Here is a 26,559-nt window from a genome sequence, read left to right on the forward strand (position 1 = left end):
CGGATTCCAAAGTCTGGGTCTGGCCTCGGCTGGTGTCGCACTTCACCCGACGTCATAGCTGCAGTTCTTCGGGTATAAAGGCATCAGCCGACGCCATTTTCCTCAGTCTTTCTTGCCGCGTGGCGCCTGAAGCAGAAGCTGTTCGCAAGTGCCGGTCGGTCAGATCCAGAGATTACTACTACCGAATACTACTTCGAAGACTTCTAAAAAGCTAAGTACCCCGTTGGGGACTCTTTCTTGCCTCAGCCGATGTCAGAAAAAGTGAATAACTGTTTAACTTGTGGGAAACAAATACCTCATAAAGATTTCCACTCTTACTGCTTACCTTGTTTAGGCCCAGACCACGTAGCAGCTTGTTTAGCCTGTGCTTCTTTCAACCGACGGACGCTTAGACGTCGGTCGGAGTTTGCTGAACAGTTTTTCGGCTCAGATTTTGCGTACATAATGCCGTCGGATCCTCCGACTTCGCAAGTTGTTAAGAAACGCAAAGAAAAGAACCGACACTCGCGGTCCTCGGTTTCGGCCGAAACCGCGGTTAAGCAAACCGCGAGTGTCTCGGTTTCGGCGAAACCGAGCAAACGGTTCTATCTTCAGCCGAATCCATGACTACTACCGAGGCCCCTTCTAACCTGGTTGAATCGGCCTCTGAAATTCAACCTGCTACTGTGGTTTCACAAGAATTATCGGACACCATCCCTTTGGATGTTTCAACCCCTGCACGTGGTGCTGCTAGGCCGCCTGCAGCCATGTCCATAAAGGCCTTTGCCAGGGCTAAAGCAGCCAAAACTTCTAAGTCTGTGCCTGTTAAGCCCCCCTCTCACAGGCCCAGTTCCAGTTCCCAAATGCTCACTCTGGCAGAGGATCTCATCTCTTTAATAAGGGGATCCCAACATCATCCAGACAGGGCCTCTCAACCTCCTCCAGAAAAGAGACCTAGAGCAGAGCCCCCTGAGCCAGTGTCCTCAGATGATTCTTCTGATGATACAGACAATACAGACCATCCAGAGGCTCCTTTTTCTCCTTATGAAGACTCCGATGCTGAGGAATCGATTCCTTCTGCCTCTCCACCAGAGGAATTTTCCTTTGGGGAAACCTTACATGCCATAAGAGAGCAATTCTAATGACAGGGGCAAGATTTCTCAGATTCAAGGAAAAGGCTTAGGACTTTTTTGCATTTACCACAACATAGGCCTTTAGCTATACCTCCAGTTCTTCCTGTTGTAGATGATGCATTTAATGATGCTTGCACTGCTCCTGATACTTTGCCTCCAGCCCCTGCTAAGCCCGATAGGTTCTACAGGGTCCCGGACACACATCACCATTTATACAAGGCTCCTTTTGCAGATCCCGAGACTATCTCCCAGGGGCCTAAGGCAGTAGCTTCGACCTCAGTTAAAACCCCTCTCCCCTCTGAAAGGGAATCCAGGTCCTTAGAGAGATGGGGTAAAAAGTATACACCTCTGCTACTCTCTCAGCTAGGGCATTGAACTGTCAGTTTCATATGATCCAATACCAGGAGTTTATGCTTGATCAGTTAACTAAGAAACTGTCCTCTGATGATTCTTTAGATAAGAAATATGTTCTAGAAATGGTGCATAACATTCAGCAGGTTAGTAACCATTCCTTAAAATGTGGCTATGATGCACTGGAGGCTTCCTTTAGATCAGCCATGACTGGCACAGTTATAAGAAGGCATGCATGGTTGAAAGAACAGGTCTTGCCGGATCATGTTAAAGCAAAACTATTAGATGCTCCTATGGATAAGGTCAGTTTATTTGGTTCTCCTGCTCAGCAGGTACTGAAGAAAATGGAAGAGAAGGCAAAATCTGTACAAACAGTGAAAGATTTCTTACAGGTTCAGCCTCCAAGGTTTAGCAGGAACTGGCCTTCCAAAATGTGGTCCTTTCCAGACTCCTCTAAAACACAGAGAGGCAGGAATAGGCGCTCAAGAGGCAGAAATCAATCCAGAGGAGGTGCCTACAGGGATGCCAGTGGCAAGGTAACAACCAGCGAGGCACAGACACAACTACTACCACTGCAACAGGACAATCACAGTGACTTGGCTCTGGCACCGCCTACCAGGGAACAAATAGCAGCACCCTTAGGCGGAAAGTTAGCCTTATTTTCAAAAACTGGCACTACATCACAAGAGACAAGTGGATTTTGCAAACTATAGACCAAGGCTACAGGTTTCATTTCCATACTTTACCAGGAAAAAGAGGAATGCCAAACCTACCACCAAATCAAAAGACAGAAGCTCTAAAACAAATAGCTCAATTAGCAAAGATGAGAGCTGTGGAAAGGGTACCATCTATGGAACAAGGAAAGGGATTTTACTCCAGACTATTCCTGGTACCAAGAAAAGAAAGAAATTGGAGGCCTATTCTCGACCTGTCCACTTTAAACACATTCATCATTGTTCCAAAATTCAAAATGCTGACCCTACAGCAACTTCTTCCCATGCTGGGCAAGGAGTATTGGCTGGTGACTCTAGATCTCAAGGAGGCATACCTGCACGTCCCCATACGACCAAATTGCAGAAGATACCTCAGATTTCTTGCAGGATCAGAGCATTATCAATTCTTAGCATTGCCCTTTGGCTTATCTACTGCACCCAGAGTGTTCACGAAATGCCTGGCATCAATAATCGCTCACTGCAGGCTTCAGGGAATCCAAATATATCCATACCTGGACGACTGATACAAGCGGACAACAAAAACAAGCTAACAGAAGACTTACAAAGAGTCATTTGCTTACTGCAAGCCCTGGGATATACAGTCAATATAAAAAAATCAAGACTGATACCATCCCAAAGAATAATAACCTTCTTTGGTGCAGAATTGGACACAGTAAAACAGATGGCATTCCTAACTGCAGAAAAACAAGAACAACTTCCTCTCTACTTCTTGGCATTAACAAAGCAGAACAAACTAACAGCAAGGAAAGTACTGCAGGCCTTGGGCTTCATGGCATCCTGCATAATCCTGGTCCCTCATGCCAGACTGCATATGAGAAAGCTACAGTGGTACCTGAAGAATTTATGGTCTCAACACAGGCACAGCCTAGAAACCGAAATACCACTAATCCCATGCCTGAAACAAGAGTTCCTATGGTGGGCTCAGGCATGCCAGTCAAACCCAGGTTTGCCCTTCCACAGCATTCAACCAAACCAAACCATCACAACGGACGCCTCAGACCTCGGTTGGGGGGCCCACATGCTGGACAAGTGCATACAAGGCTTATGGACTCCAGATCAGCTGCACCTGCACATAAATCAAAAGGAAATGCTGGCAGTAAAACTAGCAATCCAGAATTTCAGACCATTCCTCCAAGAAGGACAGTTGATGATAAGGACAGACAACACCACAGTCATGTGGTACATCAACAAACAGGGAGGCACTCATTCATACCCCCTATGCCGGATGGCACTGGACCTATGGAATATGGCTCTGAGCTACAACATTCAGTTACAAGCAATTTTTGTACAGGGAAAAGAAAACATCCTAGCAGACATATTAAGCAGAACTACCTCGGATGCTCACGAATAGATGCTACACCCGGACATCTTCAAGGTCATCACAAGGAAATGGGGACTGCCACAAATAGACCTATTCGCATCCCCACTCAATCACCAGCTCAAGAAATTCTGCACAAGGACGTACCACCCACTTGCTTGGAAGGTGGACTCTCTATCCTTCAGTTGGAAAGGCCTGACAGCATATGCATTCCCACCTCTTCCTTTGATGCACAAGGTGCTATTGAAAATCAAAGAGGAACATCCAAGGATCATTCTGATAGCTCCAAACTGGCCAAGACAACATTGGTACCCATTACTGAGGAGCATGTCTCGGGGGAAAATGTGGACACTAGCCCTGATTCCTTTGCTGTTAACTCAGAGCGGCTACAACACCCTGCATCCAAACCTGAAAACTCTGCAGCTGACTGCCTGGAACATTACATAAGAGCAACTAACCCAGATTTATCCCAAAGGGTTAAAGACATTATCCTTGAGGCCCGCAGACCTTCAACAAGAAGGAACTATGCAGGAAAATGGAAAAGGTTTCTCATTTGGAGTACTGAAAGGGGAAAAGATGTGTCAAAGGTAGACATTGCCAACATCCTGGAGTATTTGGCAGAGCTTTTCCATACAGGCCTGTCCTATTCCTCCATCAAGATACATGCCTCAGCTATTTCTGCAGAATACAGCTTCGATCCCCCTGTCTTCTCGCATCCTCTACTCAAGCAGTTTCTGAGAGGAATTAAAAATGTAAAACCTCCTAGGAAACCACCATTACCAGCATGGGACTTAAACTTTGTGCTAGAAAAATTGACACTCCCCCCTTTCGAACCAGCAGCAACAGCAGATCTTCAACACCTATCCTGGAAAACTGCTTCTCTGCTGGCAATTACCTCAGCAAGAAGGGTTTCTGAGCTACAGGCTTTAATGGCAGTACAACCCTTCCTAATCTTCCATCAAGATAGAGTGTCCATGAGAACAAATCCTACATTTATGCCTAAGGTGGTATCCAGAGTGTCTTTAAACCAGGCTATCCACCTACCTACCTTCTTCCCAATCCACAGAACAGGGGAAAGACTGCTGCATACTTTGGATGTACATAGACAGTTGCGCTACTACCTGGACAGAACCAAGGGCAATAGAAAACTGACCAGCTTCTGGTAGCATATGCAACAGGAAGGGAAGGAAAAGCAATTTCAAAACAGACAATCTCCAAGTGGATAGGAAATTGCATCAGATTCTGTTACTCCTACCATGGAAAGCAAACTCCACAGAACATAAGGCCTCATTCTACAAGGGCTACAGCCACTAGCACAGCTTTCTTACGAGGAGTGGCTACCAAGGACATTATAGAGGCTGCTACTTGGACCTCCGTGCATACATTTGCCAAGCATTATAACTTACCTTTATACTCTAGATCCCGAGCAGGGTTTGCCACTGCTGTTTTGCAAGGGATCCTAACTACACCATCATTTCTTCTTCCTCCTCCCCTAGTTTGGCTATGGTATTCTACCCATTTGTAAGGACTGCAGATGCATCCTTGAAGGACATAGTACAGTTTTGTACCTACCATAAATGTAGATGTCCGAACAGGAATGCATCTGCAGTCAGGATTACCCACCCTCCTTCCCTCTGTGGTATTCCTAGGGTATTTGCCCACCTAATAGCTAGCTGGGGGGGGGATCTCTTATGGTGTATTTGTTTGTATATATGTACATACATGCTTATTTTTTGGTTTGCCTTCTACTATTTGGAAACATTGGCATTTATCCAAAATTTAGCTATCCAAGAGGGCAACTGGCATCTGGGGCAAGAAACACTGAGGAAAATGGCGTCGGCTGATGCCTTTATACCCGAAGAACTGCAGCTATGACGTCGGGTGAAGTGCGACACCAGCCGAGGCCAGACCCAGACTTTGGAATCCGGCCGACCGAGGGGCTGCCTGACGACAGGACAACCCATTTGTAAGGACTGCAGATGCATTCCTGTTCGGACATCTACATTTATGGTAGGTACAAAACTGTACTTTCCCACACTCTGGAAAAGATCCTTCATCATACCCTTGCATAAAGGAGGCAAAAATAACGATATCACTAACTTCTGTCCCATCGCCATCCTTTCTCCTATATCAAAACTCTTAGAAAAATGTATCCATCTCCAACTCCTTCCCTATCTTCTAGATAATAACTTATTAACCTCAACAAATCTGTAGAACCAAAGATGAATGCAACCACCAAAAAAACCAAAAGCTCACGGCCGAAGAGATCACCAGGACCAGGATACAGTACCAATTTCTTAATTTCTTTATTTTACGTGTAACATCCACAGAATAGCAGCTCACAAGTACAAAAAACTGACTGAAACAGGCAATACAGTCAAGCGCTTTCGCCCGGGCTCTCCCAGGCTTTTTCAAGACAAAAATACAGGGAATATGCTTCCATTATATACATATGCTGTCCCAATAATTCAATTAATATAATTATAATTAATTGAATTATTCTTATTATTTAAAAAGTTATCTTGGTGCTTAAAGGTACATATTCAAAAGCATTTTCAGGGTCCCACAAACAAACTAATTTATAAAAAAGTTCTTTTAAGAAACTTTTTAAATAAATTAGATAAATATAAACATATAAATATTATTAAATTTTTAAATCATAAATCTATTGTACATGTAAACAAACATATCCATATATATATATAATTTAATCATTCATAACCATTTATTTGTAAAATACATGTTTTATTAAATATTCAATATTAAAAACTGATGCTTGTGTACTAATCTAAAAAATATATAATTATGAAAAGAACTGTTAAAAAATTTTTTGTTTTAAAAAGTTATTAAAAATATATATATATATAAAACCAGGTATTGTGCATAAAATAAAACTCATACATCTTACTAAAACTTATTGCAATATCAAAAGTGGACTATGTTAACTTATTAAATGCAGATAATAAATACATAAAAAATACTTAAAAAATCATTTTATTCCATATATATTCCAAAAATTGCTAAACTGTCATTTTATTGAAATTGTAAACATAGACCCAAAAGGAAATCTTTGTAATTATGAATTAATAAATTGACTATAGTTTGGCCCTACGTAGTTTAAGGGCGCTATTAATACTGATGGCATCATTAAGCCCTGGTGGTCTTGTGGCATTTAATTTTATTTGCCACAACAATTCTTTGTATTCCAGGGATACTTATTAACCTCCACACAACATGGCTTCAGACCCAACCACACACCATGACTGCCCTCCTTTCCTTCCTGGAAACAGTAAATACAGCTCGAGATTTTGGCTCTATTGAATCCACCCTCCTGCTCGACCTCTCTAAAGCCTTTGATACCATATCTCACAGTCTTCTCCTTACCAAGCTTTCTAACCTAAACCTATCACCTGCCTCTATCAACTGGTTCACCAGCTATCTCTCCCATAGACAACAAGCTGTCAAATGGAAAACAGCCACCTCCTCCTTCCAGAACACACCCACTGGGGTCCCCCAAGGTTCCATCTTGGGTCATCTCCTCTTCAATATATTTATAAATGACGTCTTCCACTCAATTCCCCATGCCAAACTCATTCAATATGCAGATGATTCTACCATAATCTGTTCAGCCACATCCATTCCTACTCTCTTAAAATTAACCCAAGATGCCTTCTCTACTACTGAACAGTGGATGAAAAATAACCATCTAGTACTCAATGCATCCAAAACCAAACTTATGATATTTACCCCCTCAAAAAACACAACCATAGACAAAAATTTACTCTCTATTATCAGCCAAAACAACACACCTCTTGAACTAGTATCTGAAAGCAAGCTACTAGGGGTCCACATAGATGACCAGCTCAAATTCAATAGCCATCTACTACTAAACATAAAAAAAACCACTACAAACTTGGCATGCTTTATCGACAAAATCAATTCCTCTCTACATCTACTAAGCTCACTCTTGCTACAACATTCCTTATTCCTTCCCTTCTATACGGCGCCCCTCTTCTAACAAGCCTCCAATCATCTCTTAAAACAAAACTGTCCTCATGTTATAATAAAATTGCCAAATTTGCAACTAGCCACAAAGCATCAACCCACCACAGTGTATCTCACCACAAGCTAAACTGGCTCGAGCTTCCTAACGATCTCACCTTCACTCAGCTCACCTTTGCCCACAAACTCATTTTCCATCCATCCCTCTGTCCCTCACTCAGCTCCACCTTCAAAATGCATATGCCACAAAGACTCCTAAGATCCAATAACCAAAATCTGATAGAACTTTACAAACCTCTTCAGTCTCCTGGAAAAAGCCTGCTATCCTTTGCCCTGGCAAGGCAATGGAATTCCCTTCCCCCCTCCATCCGCACCACTACTAACCTCCCAGCTTTTAAAAAAATCTCTGCACACATACTTAACTTCCTCCTGGGAATGCGTCTGCTCTCATCCCTCCTAGTCTAGCCTGCCCCCTACAGGCAGCCACATCAGATACAACAAATTCTATAAATAAACAAATGTAATAACACCTAGTAAGTCTTAGATTCTTCTATTCCATTCAAGATGCTACATATTTTACTACAGCAATGCTATGCTTGTCACGCATAATGTAACTAAAGTATTCTTCATGCAGCTGCTTAAACCTTAGATTCTTTGCCTTGTAACCACCTGTTCCATTGTTTTTGTCATGAACCCACAATCTACTACCTTTGTCAGCCACTGTTTTAGTATTTGTTACTACTGCTTCTGACAACCTGTTTAAACATGATTGTAAATGATTAAAGTGTAATACCTTGTTATAGTTTTACTTACTGTTACTTTTGATAATATGTTTTAACATGATTGTAAGTGTTAAATGTGAACTTTTGTAATCTTTGTATCTTTATTATTGGAGCTTTTCTCCCCAGGACTCCATTGAAAACAGGTACTTCGGACCCAGTGGACAATCCTGGTAAATCAACTATAAATAAATAAAATAAAATAAAAAATAAAAGGACACAGATTTCGATGAGGGTGAAGGGTCCCACAGATCACCTCCTAACAATGTCTCCTTTGGAGACATCCTGGATATACTAAGCAAAGAGGTGGTTAGAAGTCCCTCAACCCTTTGACCGATGAATCCATGCACCTGCAGGCTTTTGGTATCCACCCATCTACTTCCTGGGTGTCTCCACCTGTCATTGATCTCATCGAGTTGATCCTTCATCTGCTGTGGACAGCCCTTAATGCCAGTGAACCAGTTCCCAAGAGACCAGACAGAATTATCACAGCCCCGGAGGATAAACCTTTCTGGACAAAGGGAGTTCCTGTAGATGCCATGGTGGTACTGGTAGCCACTAAAAAAGAACTAGCAGAAGAAAGTTCCTCTATCCATCCCCCATTAAGGAGTCACTGATGATGGATAGATTCGGGAAGCAAGTTTATGCTTCATTGACCTTTGGCCTACAGTCTTTGAATTCCCTGGGACATTTTGCTAGTTTACAGAGAAATCTGATAAAGGAGCTGTCAAATACTTTCTCAGGAGCTGTTTTGAAGAGTTATAAGAATCAGTCACCTCTCAGCTGGCAGGTTGATGACAGAATGAAGATTGACAACTTCAGATAAAGAAGAGATAAAGAAGTTATGTCTTATCATAACGTTCCATCTGAGTTGTCTTTATCCATCTGTCATCTCCCCTTCCTCCTGCCAGATTTCCTGGGAAAACAGACGTTCACCTGAGAGGTTTCTCCTTTTGGAATATAATTCTACTCCAGATATGGTCTCTTCATTTATTTTTTTACATCTTTCTTTCACTTATCAGCAAACTGGATCTGAGGTAATCTACCCTAGGCATTATGGGTAAGGGATGTGCTCGAGTGTTTTTGGAATCCAGGAGCTATACAAATGGGTGAATCAGTTCCGTGGGATCAGAGCCAAACCCACAGATTGATAACAGATGAAAGTGGATGACTCAGATGGGTGGAACATTATGGTAAGACATAACTTCTTTTTCCTAGCACAACTTCTATAAAGGGGACTTGAAATGGATCCTGGGAATGGGACAAGAAAGCAGTAAAACAAGATCATGTTAATATCTTAGGCTCCTCTCAGACATTTTGTGGAAAAGCATTAACATTTTGTAAGTAGCATTTAAGAGTTATTCTAATGCATTTAAATTTAAATAGCTCAGAAAACAAAGATGCAATGCAAAAGACACATTTCAAAACACTTTTATTAAACTAGCACTTACGACACAGGCAAACATACACTAACAGGCATACACTAATAGAAAGGGAGAGAAAACATAGTAACATTTTTCAGTTACATACATTACACATTACATATATTTTTTCTTTCCTTCTTTTTTTCTTTACAACTCTCATCTAGTCCAACATTACTTAAACTGATCGATTCCTGCCTTCCTTCAGACGTCACTCCTCCTCCTGAACATCATCTTGCATGTATTGTTCCCACAGATTCCATTTACTTCTATATAATTTGTTTGCAGCATCCCTTTTCTAAAGATCCCATTTCCATTTTTTTATGTCTTGTACAGTATTCCATACTTCAGATACGGTTGATTAAATTTTGATTTCTATTTTCTGTGTTGTAGCAATTGCTCTTTTGGCAGCCAATAGCATTAAATATAATAAGGCCTTACTTTGTGTAGGCAGTTCAAATACTGTGTCTAGCTCACAATAATGTCCTTAGTTACATCCGTTTGCTCCCCCAATATTCTGACAGAATATTCTTTAGGGAATTTTCAAAATACACATTTTAGTGAGTGCCAAGATGGAGTTTTTGTTTTATAACAAGCAGCACTTGGCTGATTGTCAGCAGTCACAGTCTTTGTAGGACAGTCATGAGCTAACATGTCCTCTTAAGTGTTTTTCCAGGAAGGGTAGAAGTTACATTTTTATTCCCCCACCCCTTTGTCTGAAAAGCAGATTAGTTTGCATCTATTGCTATTCAAACAACTGAGTGTTCTTCATGAAGTTACACTTTGTGTCTGGTCCACACCAACAAAGCATACTCCGATATGTTTATTTTGAAAGTCGGTAAATATAGATGTTCTTCGTGTTTCACTGTTGCAGTCATTACATTTGGGTTATCTGCTTGCAGGTAGCCCTCAATCGGCCTGATTGTCAAAGTCTTAGGTCCTGCGTCGGTTGCTGTCTCATCTTCCGTGATGTCAGGTAGTCAGGGGTATAAAGCATGCAGCCGACGCCATTACATCAGTCTTTCTTGCCGTGCAGTGCCCGAAGCAGAAGCAGTTCGAAAGTGCCGGTTGGCCGACTCCTGAAATTTTCGTTTTCGAGTTTCAGATCCGAAGACTTCAAAAAAGCTAAGTACCCCATTGGGGATCTTTTTTCTTGCTCTAAACCAATGTCAGTAAAAGTTAACAATTGCATTACTTGTAGAAAGCAAATACCTCATAAAGATTTTCATTCGTACTGCATTCCTTGCTTAGGCCCAGACCACGTCCCTCGCTGTGGGTTTTGTGCCTTATTCAAACCTCGAACTATTCATCGTCATTTCATTTTCGCATCTACCTACTTTGGTACTCTGTTCAATTATCCAGAAATGGCTTCGGTAAGCCATCTGACTACCGACATTCCGAAAAAATGTAAAGATAAAGACAGAGACAGACCGCATAGGTCCAAAGCTGCCGACGACAATTCCGTTAAGCTAGTCACCAGTTCGCCGGTACTCAGTGAGGCGCTTTCGCAGCCCCTGATACCCGCTACTTCAGATTTGCAGGCCTCTACTGAGACCCATTCTGAGTCCGGTATGTCGCGAGATGCTTCTTCGACAATGGAACCTGCGGATGTCTCTACCTTGGATGGGTCCGGAGCCGCTGTGCAGGCACCGGCTTCTGAGGGTGTATTCAGGCCTACTGACTTGCATAGCAAACCAACGCCGTCTTCTTCTTCAAGGCCTAAAACTCGATCCACGCCTAGAAAACCGACGCCCAGGCCGCATAGTCAGGCCCCTATGCCTAAAAAGCAAATGATAAGAATGGCTGAAGACCTTATTACTCTAATCAGGGGAAGCCACCCTTCTCCCTCTAAGAGACCTAGAACTGATTTTCCTTCTTATTCTTCTGATCAGGATTCTGAAATTTCTGTTTCTTCTGATGACCAGGATTTGCCATTATCTACATATGAGGATTCTGATGCAGAGGATTCCATTCCCTCTGCTTCCCCTCCAGAAGATTTCTCTTTTGGTGAAACTTTGCATACTCTTAGGGAGCATTTCCACTGGGAAAGCCAGGATTACTCTGACTCCAAAAAGAGGCTTAAGGAATTCTTACTTCTACCTCAACACAGGCCTTTAGCTATCCCTCCTGTACTGGACATTGTAGATTATGCCTTCTTGGAATCTAGCCTGGCCCCAGACACTTTACCTCTGGCTCCCAGGAAACCGGACAGGTATTATAGAGTACCTGACTCTCACAAGTTCCTCTTTAAGAATCCTACTGCGGATCCAGAGACCATTACACAGGGACCCAAAGGCATTAAGACTACTGCCAAAAATCCTACCCCCTCTGATAGAGATTCCAGGGCCCTGGACAGATGGGGTAAGAAGGTATACACTTCTGCTACTTTGGCCATTAGGGCCGTAAACTGCCAGTTTCATATGTTAAAGTATCAGCGGCATATTACTGGATTGCTTAAACAGAAAATGATGTTGATTCCTGACTGTGCTGAAAATAAAGAATTACAGGATTTAATGCATTCTGCTGAACAAGTTGATAAACATACTTTGCAATGTGGTTTTGATTCCTTAGAGGGATCTTGCAGGGCTGCTGTCATTGGGTCTGTACTTAGAAGGCATGCTTGGCTTAAGGAGCAAACTTTGCCAGATCATGTTAAAGCTAAATTACTGGATGCTCCCTTAAACCAAGACCGCCTGTTTGGCAACAAAGCAGAAGAAGTACTTAAAAAGATGGAGGAAAAAGCTAAATCTATGCAAACAGTTAAAGATCTCCTGCAAGTACAGCCTCCCAGATTTAGTTGGCACTGGCCTTCTAAGAATTGGTCCGTTCCTGTCTCTTCCAGGCCTTCTCAGTCCAAGCCCAGGACCAGCAGACCACCCAGGCTTCAGTCTCAAGATACTCATAGGCCTAAGCAGTGGGGGGCTCCCACTTCCAAAGCTAGACGTAGTAAGACACACCCCTATGGTAAACTGTCAGAATGACTTAACCTTAAACCTTCCAAGCCCTGCTCAACTGACTGTTCCTTTAGGGGGAAAGATAACCCTGCATGCAAAAAACTGGGAACTCATTACCCAAGACAAATGGGTTTTAAATATAGTTTCCCAAGGATACAGATTCCACTTCCACTCCTTACCAACCCCAAACGGTTGGCCAGACCTACCCCCAAATCAGTGGGCAGAGGCTCAAAAGCAAGTTCTCTCTCCTGTAAGTATCAGGGCTATTCATCCTGTCCCAGAAGAGAAATGGGGGCAAGGTTTTTACTCAAGAATTTTCCTAGTACCCAGAAAAGACAATTCCTGGCGTCCTATCCTAGATCTGCCTATCCTAAACACCTTTTTGGTAATCCCAAAATTCAAAATGCTAACTCTTCATCAGATGCTTCCCATGCTAGGCAAAAATGCGTGGTTGGCAACATTGGATTTAAAGGAAGCTTACCTGCACATCCCAATAAGGGAATCTTGAAGAAAATACCGACACTTCAGAGCAGGCTACACGCATCATCAGTTCTCTGCACTGCCCTTTGGCTTATCTACTGTGCCCAGGGTATTCACAAAGTGCCTTGCTCCAGTCATTGCATTCTGCAGGCAAAGAAATATTCAAATATACTCATACCTGGACGATTGTCTAATTCAAGCAGAAAGCCAGGACATACTATTAAATCATCTGCCATTTGTAAAGAAACTGCTAATCTCACTGGGGTACACCATAAACGAAAAGAAATCACACATAGTACCCTGCCAACAAATTGTATTCCTGGGAGCAAGCTTGAATACAACTTCCCAGATGGCCTACCTCACGCCAGAGAAACAAGTTTATTTGACAGCCTACTTCAAACTACTGGCCACAAAGACCCAGCTATCTGCAAGGAAAGTACTGCAAGACCTGAGGTTCATGGCCTCTTGCATTCTACTAATTCCATATGCAAGACTGCATATGAGGAAACTACAGTGGTATCTAAAAAGCCTCTGGTGTCAACATTCTCAGGACCGGGAATCAATTATTCCTGTCATTCCTTGTATAAAGACAGAGTTCCTTTGGTGGGCAGAGGCCTGCCACCACAACAAGGAACTGCTATTCACTGTACCCCCTGCCGGCCAAACCCTAACAACAGACACATCAGACTATGCATGGGGGGCTCACTTGGCAGGGCAGTACATTCATTGCAAATGGAACCCAAGTCAAATGCACCTGCATATCAATCAAGAAGAAATGTTAGCTGTACAGAATTCTCTGACAGCCTTCAAGGACCACATTCTTCCAGGACAATTATTGGTAAAGATGGACAACACCACTGATGTTAAGTTGTCAATCTCGCCGTCATTCTTGCTGGATGGGTTCGGAGCCGATCCTTGGCTCCGAATCGGCACTTGCTAAGCTCGAGAGCTAATTTTACCAGCTCGAGGCAACCCTATATCCCATGATGCAAGGCGGAGACTATCCAGATCTCGTTTGCCGCTTCGCTAACGAGGTGCCTTTTTTTACCAGCTCCAGGTAAGTTTCTTAATAATAAGACTTTTAGTCTCACCCCTTTAATTTTCATAACTATAGTTGTTTTTTGTTAACCTTAACGCTTATTTTAACCCTATTCCCGTTAGTGTTCCCTTTTTTTCGGGTTATTTATCCCCTTTCCCTAGGTTAGGCCTTAGGCCTTCCCCTTCCTAAATTTTTCCTGTCAGGGATTTTTTTGTGTCTGACTGTGTTGCATCCCTGTTTAGTTTAGATTTTTGGATTGGGTGTTTTTTGTGTGTGTGTGTTGGTGTTTTTTTCTTGACAACTTGTGTTTCCTCGACACAGCTATGTCGAAGGACACAAAGGTCTCAGGCTTCAAGAAGTGTGACTCGTGTTGTCAGAAGATGTCTCTGACAGACTGTCACACTTCTTGTGTTTACTGCCTGGGACCTCTGCACCTGCAGGACTCTTGTGCTATCTGTCATGCCTTCAGCCCAAGAGTCCTGCAGGAGCGCAGAAATAAATTGATATTGAGGGGCTTATTAAAGCCTGAGAGCTCCCCGACTAAGTCGGCACCGGGGAAGCCCTCGAAACCTATCAGGCCTTCGGCTGCAAGTCCCAAGCCGTCGGCTACTGGTTTAACTTCTCCAGTGTCGAGATCGGCTCCGGCCGGAGCCAATCCTTCCATTCTAGCAGTCACAGTATCGGCTCCATCCGGCGCCGATACTGCCAAATCTGGACACTCAGTGTCGGCTCCGGCTGGAGCCGACGTATCATCGGCTCCTTCGGCTCCATCGATCTCTAAAAAGAAATCTCGATCCCCCTCATTAGAATCGATACGTTCGGCTCCGAGGTCACCCTTGCTCTCGGAGCGGAGCCATCGGAGCCGTTCTTCTCGGTCGTCCAGGCTGTCTGATCATGACCTCGAGAGAGTGGTGAGTAGACTATTAAAGTCTCGGGCATTGGCCCAAATGCTCCATAGCCCGTCTCAACAGACGGTAGCTATTTCACATCCACCAAACATTCCTCCTTCGACTCTCTTACAGAGCTCGGAGCCGGAGCTCCTCGGAACCGTGACCGTTGTAGCTTCGGAGCCGATACCACCCCTTCGGCTCCGTGCCTCTGCTCCGATTTCCTCCTTGAGGCCTTCATTGGAGGGATCCGGGCGTCTGGTCTCTCTCCGGCTCCGAGGGTGAGTGGCATCGGACCCTTGTCCGACCCGTTCTCCCTCTCGGGCTTCGCAGTGAGCTCAGCCCGACATCTGCCTCGAGCCTTCCTCTCGGTGAGGCCTGGAGTTCCTATCTCTTCGAGCGGAACCTTCTGGTCTCTCTGATGGGGAGCCTTCGAGGTGATGAGGAGTGTACTAGCCCCTGGGCTTAGTCAACGGACAGTTCCATCAGCTCCTCCCACTACAGTGCCTGCTGACGTCTCTTCCCACTCTCTTGCTCCCGGACCCAGAGATCCAATGCCTCAGGTTTCCCCATTGGGAATATCTTCCTCTTCCGAGGCTTCTCCTGATCCGTCAGGTGAACCTCCGCGTAAGAGGACATGTAAGAGGAAACATCTAGACTCCCCCGAGTCTATTACATCTGATACTGACTTGGATGAGTCGGAGGGATCCCCAAGGTCCTCCTCTGAGGATGTCACTTTCTCAGACATTCTTGAACTCCTTAAGCAGAGGGGGAACTGGCCCTCCCTTAATCCTTCCGAGGACGAGTCAGTATACCTGGAGGCGTTTGGATCTTGACCCTCCACCTCCTGGGTGTCTCCGCCTTTCGACCCTCTTATGGATATAGTGGCTCGGAAGGCATGGATGGCTCCGGATTCGGTGGAACCTATTCCTAGGAGGCCTTCTAAATTCATTACGGCCCCACCAGATAGACAATATTTGACAAAGGGTGTCCCAGTTGATGCCATGGTGGTGGCTGCAGCCACCAAGAAGGAACTAGCTGATCCTTCAGTACCTGTCCATCCTCCTAACAAGGATTCTAGAACTATGGACAGGTACGGCAAGCGGATTTTGTCTTCAGCGACTTTTGCCATGAGATCGCTGAACTACTTGTGCAACTTCACCCGTCTTCAAAGAGATGTTCTTAAAGAGTTGGGAGAAGTTTTACAGGATCCGTCAGCTGCTGGGTCTCAGGATAAGATTAGCTCACAGCTAGGAATCCTTAACTCCATTGTTAACTCCTCCATGCAGCTCATTTCTTATGCAGCCGATGGAGCGAGTAGGGCCGCAGGCACAGGAGTGGCTTTAAGGTGTCAGTCCTGGATGCGGCTTTGTAATTTTGCAGACCCCTTCAAGGCATCCTTCACAAACTCCCCTTTTGATGGTTCGACCTTGTTCGGACCTCAAGTGAAAGACACTTTGACTAGATGCGAACAAGATGGCAGGACTTTCTGCCGTAGGAGTCCGTTTCTCCACCCCTTCAAGACCTTACCCCAAAGGACAGAAGGGAGGGAAAATGTGGTTCCGCAAATCTCAAGGAGTCACGCCTGATGCACAAAGTCAGTTTACCCCCAGAGGCAGAGGGGGTAACAATAATAGATGCCGCCCTAGGGGCAGAGAGGGTCCGCAGAATCAGGGTAGCAGAGAGCCTCTTTCTGACAAACCCTTCCAGCATCCCTGAGATGTTGCCCGATTGTCCACCTTCGGAGGCAGTCGGGGGAAGATTATCGCTGTACCCAATAGCCTGGCTTTCCCTTTCTGAAGACAAATGGGTACAGTCAATTATGTCCGAGGGTTACAAAATTCCCTTTATTCAAACCCCAATTCAGCAAAAGGGAACCCTTCCAGACGTTCCACCCAGTCTAAGGGAACTAGCAGTACTAGAAATATCAAAACTGCTAGCAAAAAGAGCCATCCAGCCAGTCCCAGCGGACCAAGTAGGATCCGGAATCTACTCAAGGTTCTTTTTAGTTCCAAAAAAGACAGGGGACTGGAGACCAATATTAGATCTGAGCAAACTAAACAAGTTTGTAAAGAAATCAAGATTCCGGATGGTCACGCTTCAGTCCATTTTACCCTTTCTGAGCAAGGACAATTGGATGTGCTCGATAGATCTTCAGGATGCGTACTATCACATATAAATTCACAGGCGCTCCAGAAGATTTCTCCGCTTTCGGCTGGGGACCAGTCACTTCCAATTCAGGGCCCTGCCCTTTGGACTCACTACAGCCCCCAGAGTGTTCACCAAATGTATGGCAGCGGTTACGGCTCACCTGAGACGTCAAGGATTCCAGGTGTTTCCATATATAGACGACTGGCTCCTCACTGCCACCACCAGGCATCAGCTTCTCCAGGCTAGAGATTACACCATTCACATTTGCAGAGGGCTGTGGATTTCTATAAATTTCGAAAAATTTGCCTTGTCGCCTTGTCAATCTATTACTTTTATAGGCGCAAAATTGGGCACCGTACAACTTTCAGCAAAGTTAACAGACCAAAGGATCTTGGACATTCAAAGTCACATCCAGGTGATTCTTCTCAGCTACAAAATTCAGGCCAGATTTGCTCTGAAAGTATTGGGTCTTATGGCCGCCATAACACTTCTTCCTTCCCGCTTTTACATGCGCCTTCTACAATGGATGCTATTCACCAATGGTCCTTTCAACAACTACCCATGCGTCACAGGATCATAATCACTCCAACTTGCAAAAGGCATCTGACCTGGTGGATATCGTCCCCTCAAATCCATCAGGGCAGACCCTTTGTTCCTCCTGCCCCGGTCGCCACGGTTACATCAGACGCCTCCCTGATCGGGTGGGGGGGGCATTATCAGGGCAGGATGGTCCATGGCACTTGGCAACCTTTCGAATACCATCTGCACATAAATGTCCTAGAGATGAGAGCAGTGCTTTTAACGTTGCAAGCCCTCAACGACTCTCTTCCCCTGGGAATTATTGCAGTCCAAACGGACAATATGTCCGTAGTGTGGTATATCAACAAACAGGGCAGAACCAAATCCTATTCACTGTGTCGAGAGGCTCTCAGACTTTGGCAATGGGCAATCTCTTCTCAGCGGTTTCTGATAGCAACGCATATCCCCGGGAAATCCAACATCATAGCGGACAGATTGAGCAGGGCTATTCTCATGCCTCACGAGTGGTCTCTCAAACAATCAGTGACGGAAGAGATTTTTCAGAAGTCGGGCCTTCCTTGCTGCGACCTTTTCGCTACACCTCAAAACAGTAAATGCCCAGACTTCTTCTCTCTCTTCCCCCTTCCAGGCCATCCCCCCAGAGTCTCTCTAACCCAAGATTGGCCCCGGGGACTTCTTTATGCCTTTCCCCCCTTTCCGCTGATACCTCAACTAATTCAGAAAGCAACCGCCTTTAGAGCCAAGTTGATTCTCATTGCCCCTTATTGGCCTCGACAGATATGGTTTCCATTCCTACATCGTTATCTCTTGGTACAGCCATGGCATCTGGACCCGGTTCCAGATCTTCTGACCCACCAGTCGGGGCAGCTGCACCAATCCATACCTTCTCTCAACCTCACTGCTTGGTTGCTCCACTTCCATCCTTAGCCAGGCTTCCTATGATTTCTAATCCCATCCGGGATATCATAGTAGCTTCCCTAAAATCTTCTACCAGAAGGATTTACACTAGTAAATGGCGACGTTTCTCCTTCTGGGCAAAAGCTAGGAACATAGACCCCTATACTGCTCCTATTCATTCGGTCTTGGACTTCCTAGCTGAGATTTTTCATTCAGGATCCTCTTCCTCCACAGTAAAAGTTCAGCTGGCAGCCATTTCGAATTTTCATATAGGCCTTTTGGACCACAACATTATGTCACATAAACTTTGCAAGGCATTCCTTCGAGGTATCTTTTACTTAAACCTCCGATTAGAGACCCCCCACCACAGTGGGATCTAAATTTAATTTTAACATCCTTGATTCTTCCCCCTTTCGAACCTGCGGCTGCCTGTTCGTTGAAATTTCTTTCTTGGAAGACACTCTTTCTAGTCGCCATTACTTCTGCCAGGAGAGTATCTGAGCTTCATGCTCTCTGCATTCATCCTCCCTACTTAATCTTCCACAAAGACAGGGTATCTGTAAGGACTAATCCGTCTTTCTTACCAAAAGTGGCATCGCAGACGAACTTAAATCAATCCATTGATCTTCCAGTGTTTTTCCCAAATTATTCTGATAGAGCGGAACAAAAATTACATTGTCTTGATGTTCACCGCCAGCTCAGATATTATCTGGACAAAACTAAACTTTTTAGGAAGTCTGATCAACTGTTTCTATCCTATGCAGAGAACAGGAAAGGCCTTCCAGTTTCCAAGGTGACTTTATCTAGATGGCTGTCTTCTGTGATTACTTACATTTATCAGCTCAGAGGCAAAGAGTTGATTTCTAAGCCAAAAGCCCATTCTACCAGAGCTCTAGCTACATCAACAGCTTTTCAAGCTAAACTTCCAATAGACACTATTTGTGCAGCAGCCACATGGGCCTCTCCTCATACCTTTGTTTCACATTACAAATTAGACTTGGCCTCCAGAGACAGAGCGAATTTTGGTTCCACCATTCTCAAGAGTCTGTTCCATTGAGCCACCCAGGATAGAGGTGCTAGGGACGCGGTCCCATCCAGCAAGAATGAAGGCGAGATTGACAACTTAACATTAAAAAGTTATGTACCTACCATAACGTTCCATGTTAGTTGTCTTCTCTCGCCTTCTTTCTTGCGTCCCGCCCTCCATCCCCCTAGACTGATCAGACCGAGAAGATTATGCCTCTTCTATTAAGAGGTTTTATCCTTTTTCTAGCTAATCAGCTTCTAGTGTCACTAGATTAGGTTGATCCTTTCTAGAGGATTATGATGTTTATGATTGTCATTTAGTATTGTTACTTTTTCTTCCTCCTCTGCAGTTGGAAGAATATATTCCTAATTTCCTTAGCTACCAAACGAGATCTGGGTAGTCTCCGCCTTGCATCATGGGATATAGGGTTGCCTCAAGCTGGTAAAATTAGCTCTCGAGCTTAGCAAGTGCCGAGTCGGAGCCGAGGATCGGCTCCGAACCCATCCAGCAAGAAAGAAGGCGAGAGAAGACAACTAACATGGAACGTTATGGTAGGTACATAACTTCTTATTATGTGGTACATAAACAAGGGGGGGGAAACCCACTCATACCCTCTCTGCAGACTAGCCATGGCTGTGTAGAACACAGCCTTGAGCTACCAAGTGCACCTACAAGCTCAATTCCTGCCAGGCAAGCTAAATACACTGGCAGATGACCTAAGCAGAAATTTCATCGACCCACATGAGTAGAAACTGGAGCCAAAGATATTCAACATTTTGAGAAACAAATGGGGGAGCCCAGAGATAGACCTGTTTGCCTCCCCTCAGAACTACCAATTGGACAAATTCTGCACAAGGACTCCCCACAGACAAGCTTGGAAAGTGGATGCCCTGTCCTTCACCTGGAAAAAACTCTCAGTTTATGCCTTTCCCCCTCTGCCTGTCCTCTCGAAAGTTCTACTAAAGATCAAACAGGACAAACCAAGGACAATACTCATTGCACCAGACTGGCCATGCCAGCACTGGTACCCCCTCTTGCGCAGTGTGTCACTGCTGGAACCATGGCACCTGCCTCAGACCCCTTCCCTGCTGTGCCAGCAGGAGGGCTAGATTCTGCACCCCCAGCTTCAAACCCTGAACCTTGCAGCCTGGCTAATCACCTGAGCTCTCCATTGCCATCCCTCAGTAAGCAAGTGCTGGATGTCATTCTGGAGGCAAGGAGGCCTAGTACTAGAAAATCCTATGCTGAAAAGTGGAAAAGATTCTGTTCCTGGAGCCAAACTCAGGGGATGGGCACAACAGTGCCCAGTTTACCTCATATTCTTCAGTACTTAACAGAGATGCTTCACAAGGGCCTTTCCTTCTCTTCTGTTAAAATTCATGCCTCGGCCATTTCAGCACATTATAATACGGAGCCACCCCTCTTCTCTCACCCACTGCTGAAGCAATTCTGCAGAGGGGCCAAACATTTAAGACCAACCAGGAGAGCCCCTACTCCAGCCTGGGACCTTAACTTTGTATTGGAAAAGCTCACTCTACCTCCCTTTGAGCCAGCTGCAACTGCAGAGTTGAAATCCCTTTCTTGGAACACAGCCTTCCCTCTAGCCATCACTTCAGCAAGAAGGGTGTCTGAATTACAGGCCCTCATGGCAGTGGAGCCTTTCATCATCTTTCATGCGGACAGGGTGTCCCTCAGGACCAGTCCTTCCTTTATGCCCAAGGTGGTATCCAGTGTGGCCCTTAACCAGTCCATTCACTTGCCAACCTTCTTTTCTAATCCACAGAACAAAGGGGAACGAATACTGCACTCCTTGGACGTGCACAGACAACTTAGATTTTACTTGGACAGGACTAAGCCTGTCAGGAAATCTGAACAGCTGCTGGTTGCCTTTGCTGCAGGGGCAGAGGGGAAGGCCATTTCAAAGAAAACCATTTCTAAGTGGATAGGCCATTGCATTCATTTCTGCTATAAGCACCATGGAAAACCTACCCCACATGGGGATAAGACCCCATTCCACCAGGGCTGCATCTACTTCTACAGCCTTTTTCAGAGGTGTTCCGACCGGGGACATCCTAGAAGCTGCTACCGGGAGTTCTGTACATACCTTCACCAAGCATTACCACTTGCCAATTTTTTCTAAATCCAGAGCTGGTTTTGCCACTGCAATCTTGCAGGGCCTTATAGCTGGTCCTAATGCTCTCTAATTGCCTCCTCCCTTCCTTAGCTTTGGGAATCTACCCAAATGTAGTGACTGCAACAGTGAAACATGAAGAACATAGTACAGTTGTGTACACTTACCATAAATGTAGATGTTCGAGTGTATTCTCTGTTGCAGTCCTGGTTACCCTCCCTCCAGACCTCTGACGTCTATTGACTATATCTCTCTTCTTGTTTACTTTACATAAAGCTTTCTGGTGTATTTGCTTTTTTTGGAGGTGTAACCTTGTATATAATTGCTTCCCATTATAAGGGCACCTGACATCTGGGGCAAGAAAAACTGATGTAATGGTGTCGGCTGCATGCTTTATACCCCTGACTACCTGACGTCATGGAAGATGAGACAGCAACCAATGCAGGACCCAAGACTTTGATAATCAGGCTGACTGAGGGCTACCTGCAAGCAGATAACCCAAATGTAATGACTGCAACAGTGAATACACTCGAACATCTACATTTATGGTAAGTGTACACAACTGTACTTTTCTGCTAAACTGCTTAACTGAAAAATCCAGTAATATTCATCCTTGTTTCTATTTCTCCTTGCCCAAATAAGCTCAAAGCTTACACATCCCAGTTTCATTAGCATTTTTAAAATAAGAAATTCAAATAATATACAAGTCCAGAGGCAACCATTGTACTCTTTTTGTTGCTGCTGCCCCTGATCCACCTAGAGAATGTGCAGCCAATCAATTTCTATGTTTAACCTTTGCCGTCTTCCAGCTGATGAAGCGCCCTGCTATCTGAGCACCATTTTTTTGTTTTTAGCAGTAAAAATGGCTCCACCCTTTGCTCCTTGACTTTACTATTTGCTGGTTCCTCAATGGTGGTTCTTCTTTTGCTTGGCTGTTGACTGGGAGATAAATTAACTTCCTTGCCCTGATGTTGCATGTCTGTGTCAGTGGTCACAATTAATATAAAATCTGATTAAAGGCACAACAGTGACAGCAATCATTGCTAAAGCATATTTGTATTCATTACTGGAGCCAGATTTGTTCAGTGTATTTACTGTCAGTGTGCAAATTTGTGTTAGGAATGAGAGAACATGCAAAGAGGCATGAAAACTGAAAAATTACATTGGGTTGAGGATCATTAGTATTTATGTTTTATTTCTTAAAAGTGCAGAATTATGTACTCAGGTTAGAGTTCTTTAAGAAAGTATATGGTGCACCTGGAGAAATCCTAGCTATTTTAATACAGGATGAAGTCTTACAGGGCTCTGGGATGTATTGACATAAACTAGACAGAAGTAATAAACAAAATCAGCAGCAAAGCAGTACTCTAACCATGCAGTCCATGAAATAAGTCCACCATGAAATAAAGTAAAATAAAATAGAATATCTATTCCAAAACTGGTAAGTGCTTTCACTTAGGAGATTCTTCAGACCATCAAACAGACAAATACTGGTCAAGTACATTTAAATAGTATGAGTGCACCAGTCAGATGATACCAATCATCTCAATGCTAAGAAACATTTAAATAGACATCACATAATGCACAAAGCACTTTTAAACTAAGAATACATATATATTAAAATATAAAACATATAAGATATATATATATAACAGAAAAATGTGACTTAAAAATAATAACGTCTATCTCAAGCATATGTATTGTGTTATGCATGCATTTTTTGTCACATTTTCTATGTTATATATATATATATATATATATATATATATATATACCTCTTATATGTTTTATATTTTGATATATATGTGTCTTAGCTTAAAAGTGATTTGTGGGTAGTGTGATGGCTCTTTAAATGTTTCTTAGCATAGAGATGATTGGTATCATCTGATTGGTGCACTCATACTATTTAAATGTACTTGACCCGTATTTGTCTGTTTGATGGTCTGAAGAAGCTCCTAAGTGAAAGTGCTTACCAGTTTTGGAATAAATAGATATTCTATTTTATTTTACTTTATTTCATGGTGGACTTAGTTTATGGACTGCATGGTTGGAGTACTGCTTTGCTGCTGATTTGTTTATTGCTTGTTTCTACTACTTAAGCAGTACTACATTTACTCTGGAAGGTGTGTTATTGTACTTTTTATGCACTAGACAGAGCAGATCAAGACGGAGAATGAGGAAGAAGGAAAAACAGGCTGGTGCTGATTATACAGCTCATTGTTCTAGCCCCAGCTAAAGCACTTTTTCCCATTTCAGAAATCTGATGCTTATGACTGTGACAGAACAGAGTCTAGAAAAAACAGCACTGACAGCACCAGCACCATACCATCTAACCTGAATGGAAATAGTAAAGGGCATTAACACCTTTTCATTGATGGATGAAGGGGGAGTGCGAGACTAACAATATTTTGATGAAGTAGGAAGAGTACAGTGGAAATCATATTAAAGAGAAAATGCTACATGTGAACTAGTCATTGTACCTGTCTAGAGAGAGAATGATTTAGAAGTAAGTTTAGGACAGTTTTTTTTTTCCACAGGAGATGCTTTGGAGTAGACTGTTGCAGAAAGGAGGGAGTATCGTATGAAAGATGAAGACCATCCTACCTGTAACACCTCTGACCATCCCCACCTTCACACCTGGTAATCCAAACCCTTTCTGCTTCTCTCCCATTCAAACAAGTTTTATAAGATCTCTCCTGTCTAAACTCAAACCCTGCTGTCTGGCTGCTGATCTATTCCCTAACGAATTTCTGAAAATAGCAGCCCCATCCGTAGCTTACCCCATATCCATTTTGATCAATTGTTCTATTTCTGAACACTGTGTCCCAGTATTATGGAAAGTAACCCACATCATTCCTTTCCACAAAGGTGGTGCTTCTAAAGACCTATCCAACTTCTGCCATATAGCCATTCTTTCTCCCCTTGCAAAAATCCTTGAAAAATGTGTCCATAAACAACTGCTCAACCACTTGCTTTCCAACCATCTCTTATCAAATTCACAACATGGTTTCAGACCCAAGCATAGTATTTCCACTGCTCTAATCTCATTTACTAACACTATTCATTCACACCTAAATCAAGGCCAGGCAGTCTCATCCATCTTTCTTGACATGTCTAAAGCCTTTGACACTGTGTCTCATCAACCTCTACCCAACAAACTCTCAACTTATGGGCTCAGCTCATCATCTCTGTCCTGGGTCCTTAGCTACCTCTCTAATAGACAGCAAGCAACCAAATGGCAAAATTCGCTTTCTCCCCTACTTCCCATCTCGGTGGGCGTCCCCCAAAGTTCAATACTCGTCCCTCTCCTCTTCATTCTATTCACTAATGATCTTAGCTCTGCAACGTACCAAGCAGACATTGTTCAATACGCTGATGATGCTACCCTTATATGCTCTGCCCCCACACCCTAAGAACTTCAATTAAAAATGCAATCCACCTTCCAGAGCATAGAAAAATATCTATTAGAACATCAGCTTATACTAAACCCTAACAAAACTAAATTAATAGTCTTTGAAAGAAAAAAAGCCAAACCTTGCCAAGTCCCTCTGTCAATTCACTCCTCTAATGGAACCATCATCGAACCCACTACTGACATAAAACTATTAGGGGTCATTATAGATAAGAATCTAACTTTCACCAAACATGTTTCCCTTACAATTAAATAAGTACACATCAAACTGGGCACCTTATACAGGGTCAGACCATATCTCACCCACAATGCCAGACTTGCCACTGTCCGTTCCCTCCTGCTATCCACCCTCCTCTGTGGATCTCAAATTCTCACCATCCTGCGAAAATCTGACCTAAACAACCTGGAATCTTGCTATAATAAAATTGCCAAATTCGCTACAAGTGCCCCACACAGGACACACCACTGTTCTGCCCTCTCCCAATTACAATGGCTCCAACTCCCAAATCTTCTGTCAACCAACTTACTATAATCCACAAATTAATAAACCAACCCACCAATTGTCCAGCTCTTTCCAAGTTGATTCAAACCCACTAGGAATAATAGGACTTTCAGATCCTCAAATAAACTACTACTAGAGGTATCCCTCTCACACAACTATCACGGGGACTGCCTATATTCCCATAAGATTTCCAAACTCTGGAACACTTTACCGCAACCCATTACTAACTGTCCCCACTATCCTGAGTTTAAACAACTACTTAAATATCTAACAGACCACTGGCTCTGCTCCTGCCATACTCTTGGCTAATTCCACTATTCACATCTTTCCACCCTCCTTCTTACCTTAAAGGGATTTTCTTTTGCTGCTGCTTCTCTCTTACTGTCCTTTCTATTCCTCTCTTATTTCCATCCAATGTACTTCTTATCATTCCCACTACTGTAATCTCCTAACCATGGCAAACTAGTTATTTTCCTATATATGCTACATGCCTAATTATGTTGTGAAACAATATTTTTTGATAACAATTCTATTTATTTTTAACTTTAGATAATCTCTGTAGTTGAATTTACTGCTTGTAATAATTTGCACATGTTGTCTACTGTACTGTATGTCTGGAGCTTTTCTCCCTGGGCCTCTGCTGAAAATGGACTCCCAGCCCAGTCGGACGTTCCCAGTTAACAAATGTAATAAATAAAATGTGATAAACAAATTACTGTTTTAAAGATGTTAGAGCAGGGCAGCTGTAGATCATACATGATCTAGTGCTGCAGCATTAAGTTGGAATAAGTCCATCTGCCTAGTATAGACAACTTATGTAAC

At 43.6% G+C, this 26,559-nt stretch overlaps 1 protein-coding gene across 8 annotated transcripts in view; it reads left to right on the top strand.

Annotated features, from left to right (window-relative positions):
• SLC7A1 (solute carrier family 7 member 1) overlaps nt 1–26,559 on the top strand; it is a 1,877,700-nt gene that overhangs the window by 1,717,824 nt on the left and 133,317 nt on the right. The gene's annotated exons all lie outside the window — the stretch shown is intronic.

Source organism: Protopterus annectens, chromosome 5.part1 (genome assembly GCF_019279795.1).
Source record: "Protopterus annectens isolate FY-2018-M chromosome 5.part1, PAN1.0, whole genome shotgun sequence".
NCBI classification, from domain to species: Eukaryota; Metazoa; Chordata; order Ceratodontiformes; family Protopteridae; genus Protopterus; species Protopterus annectens.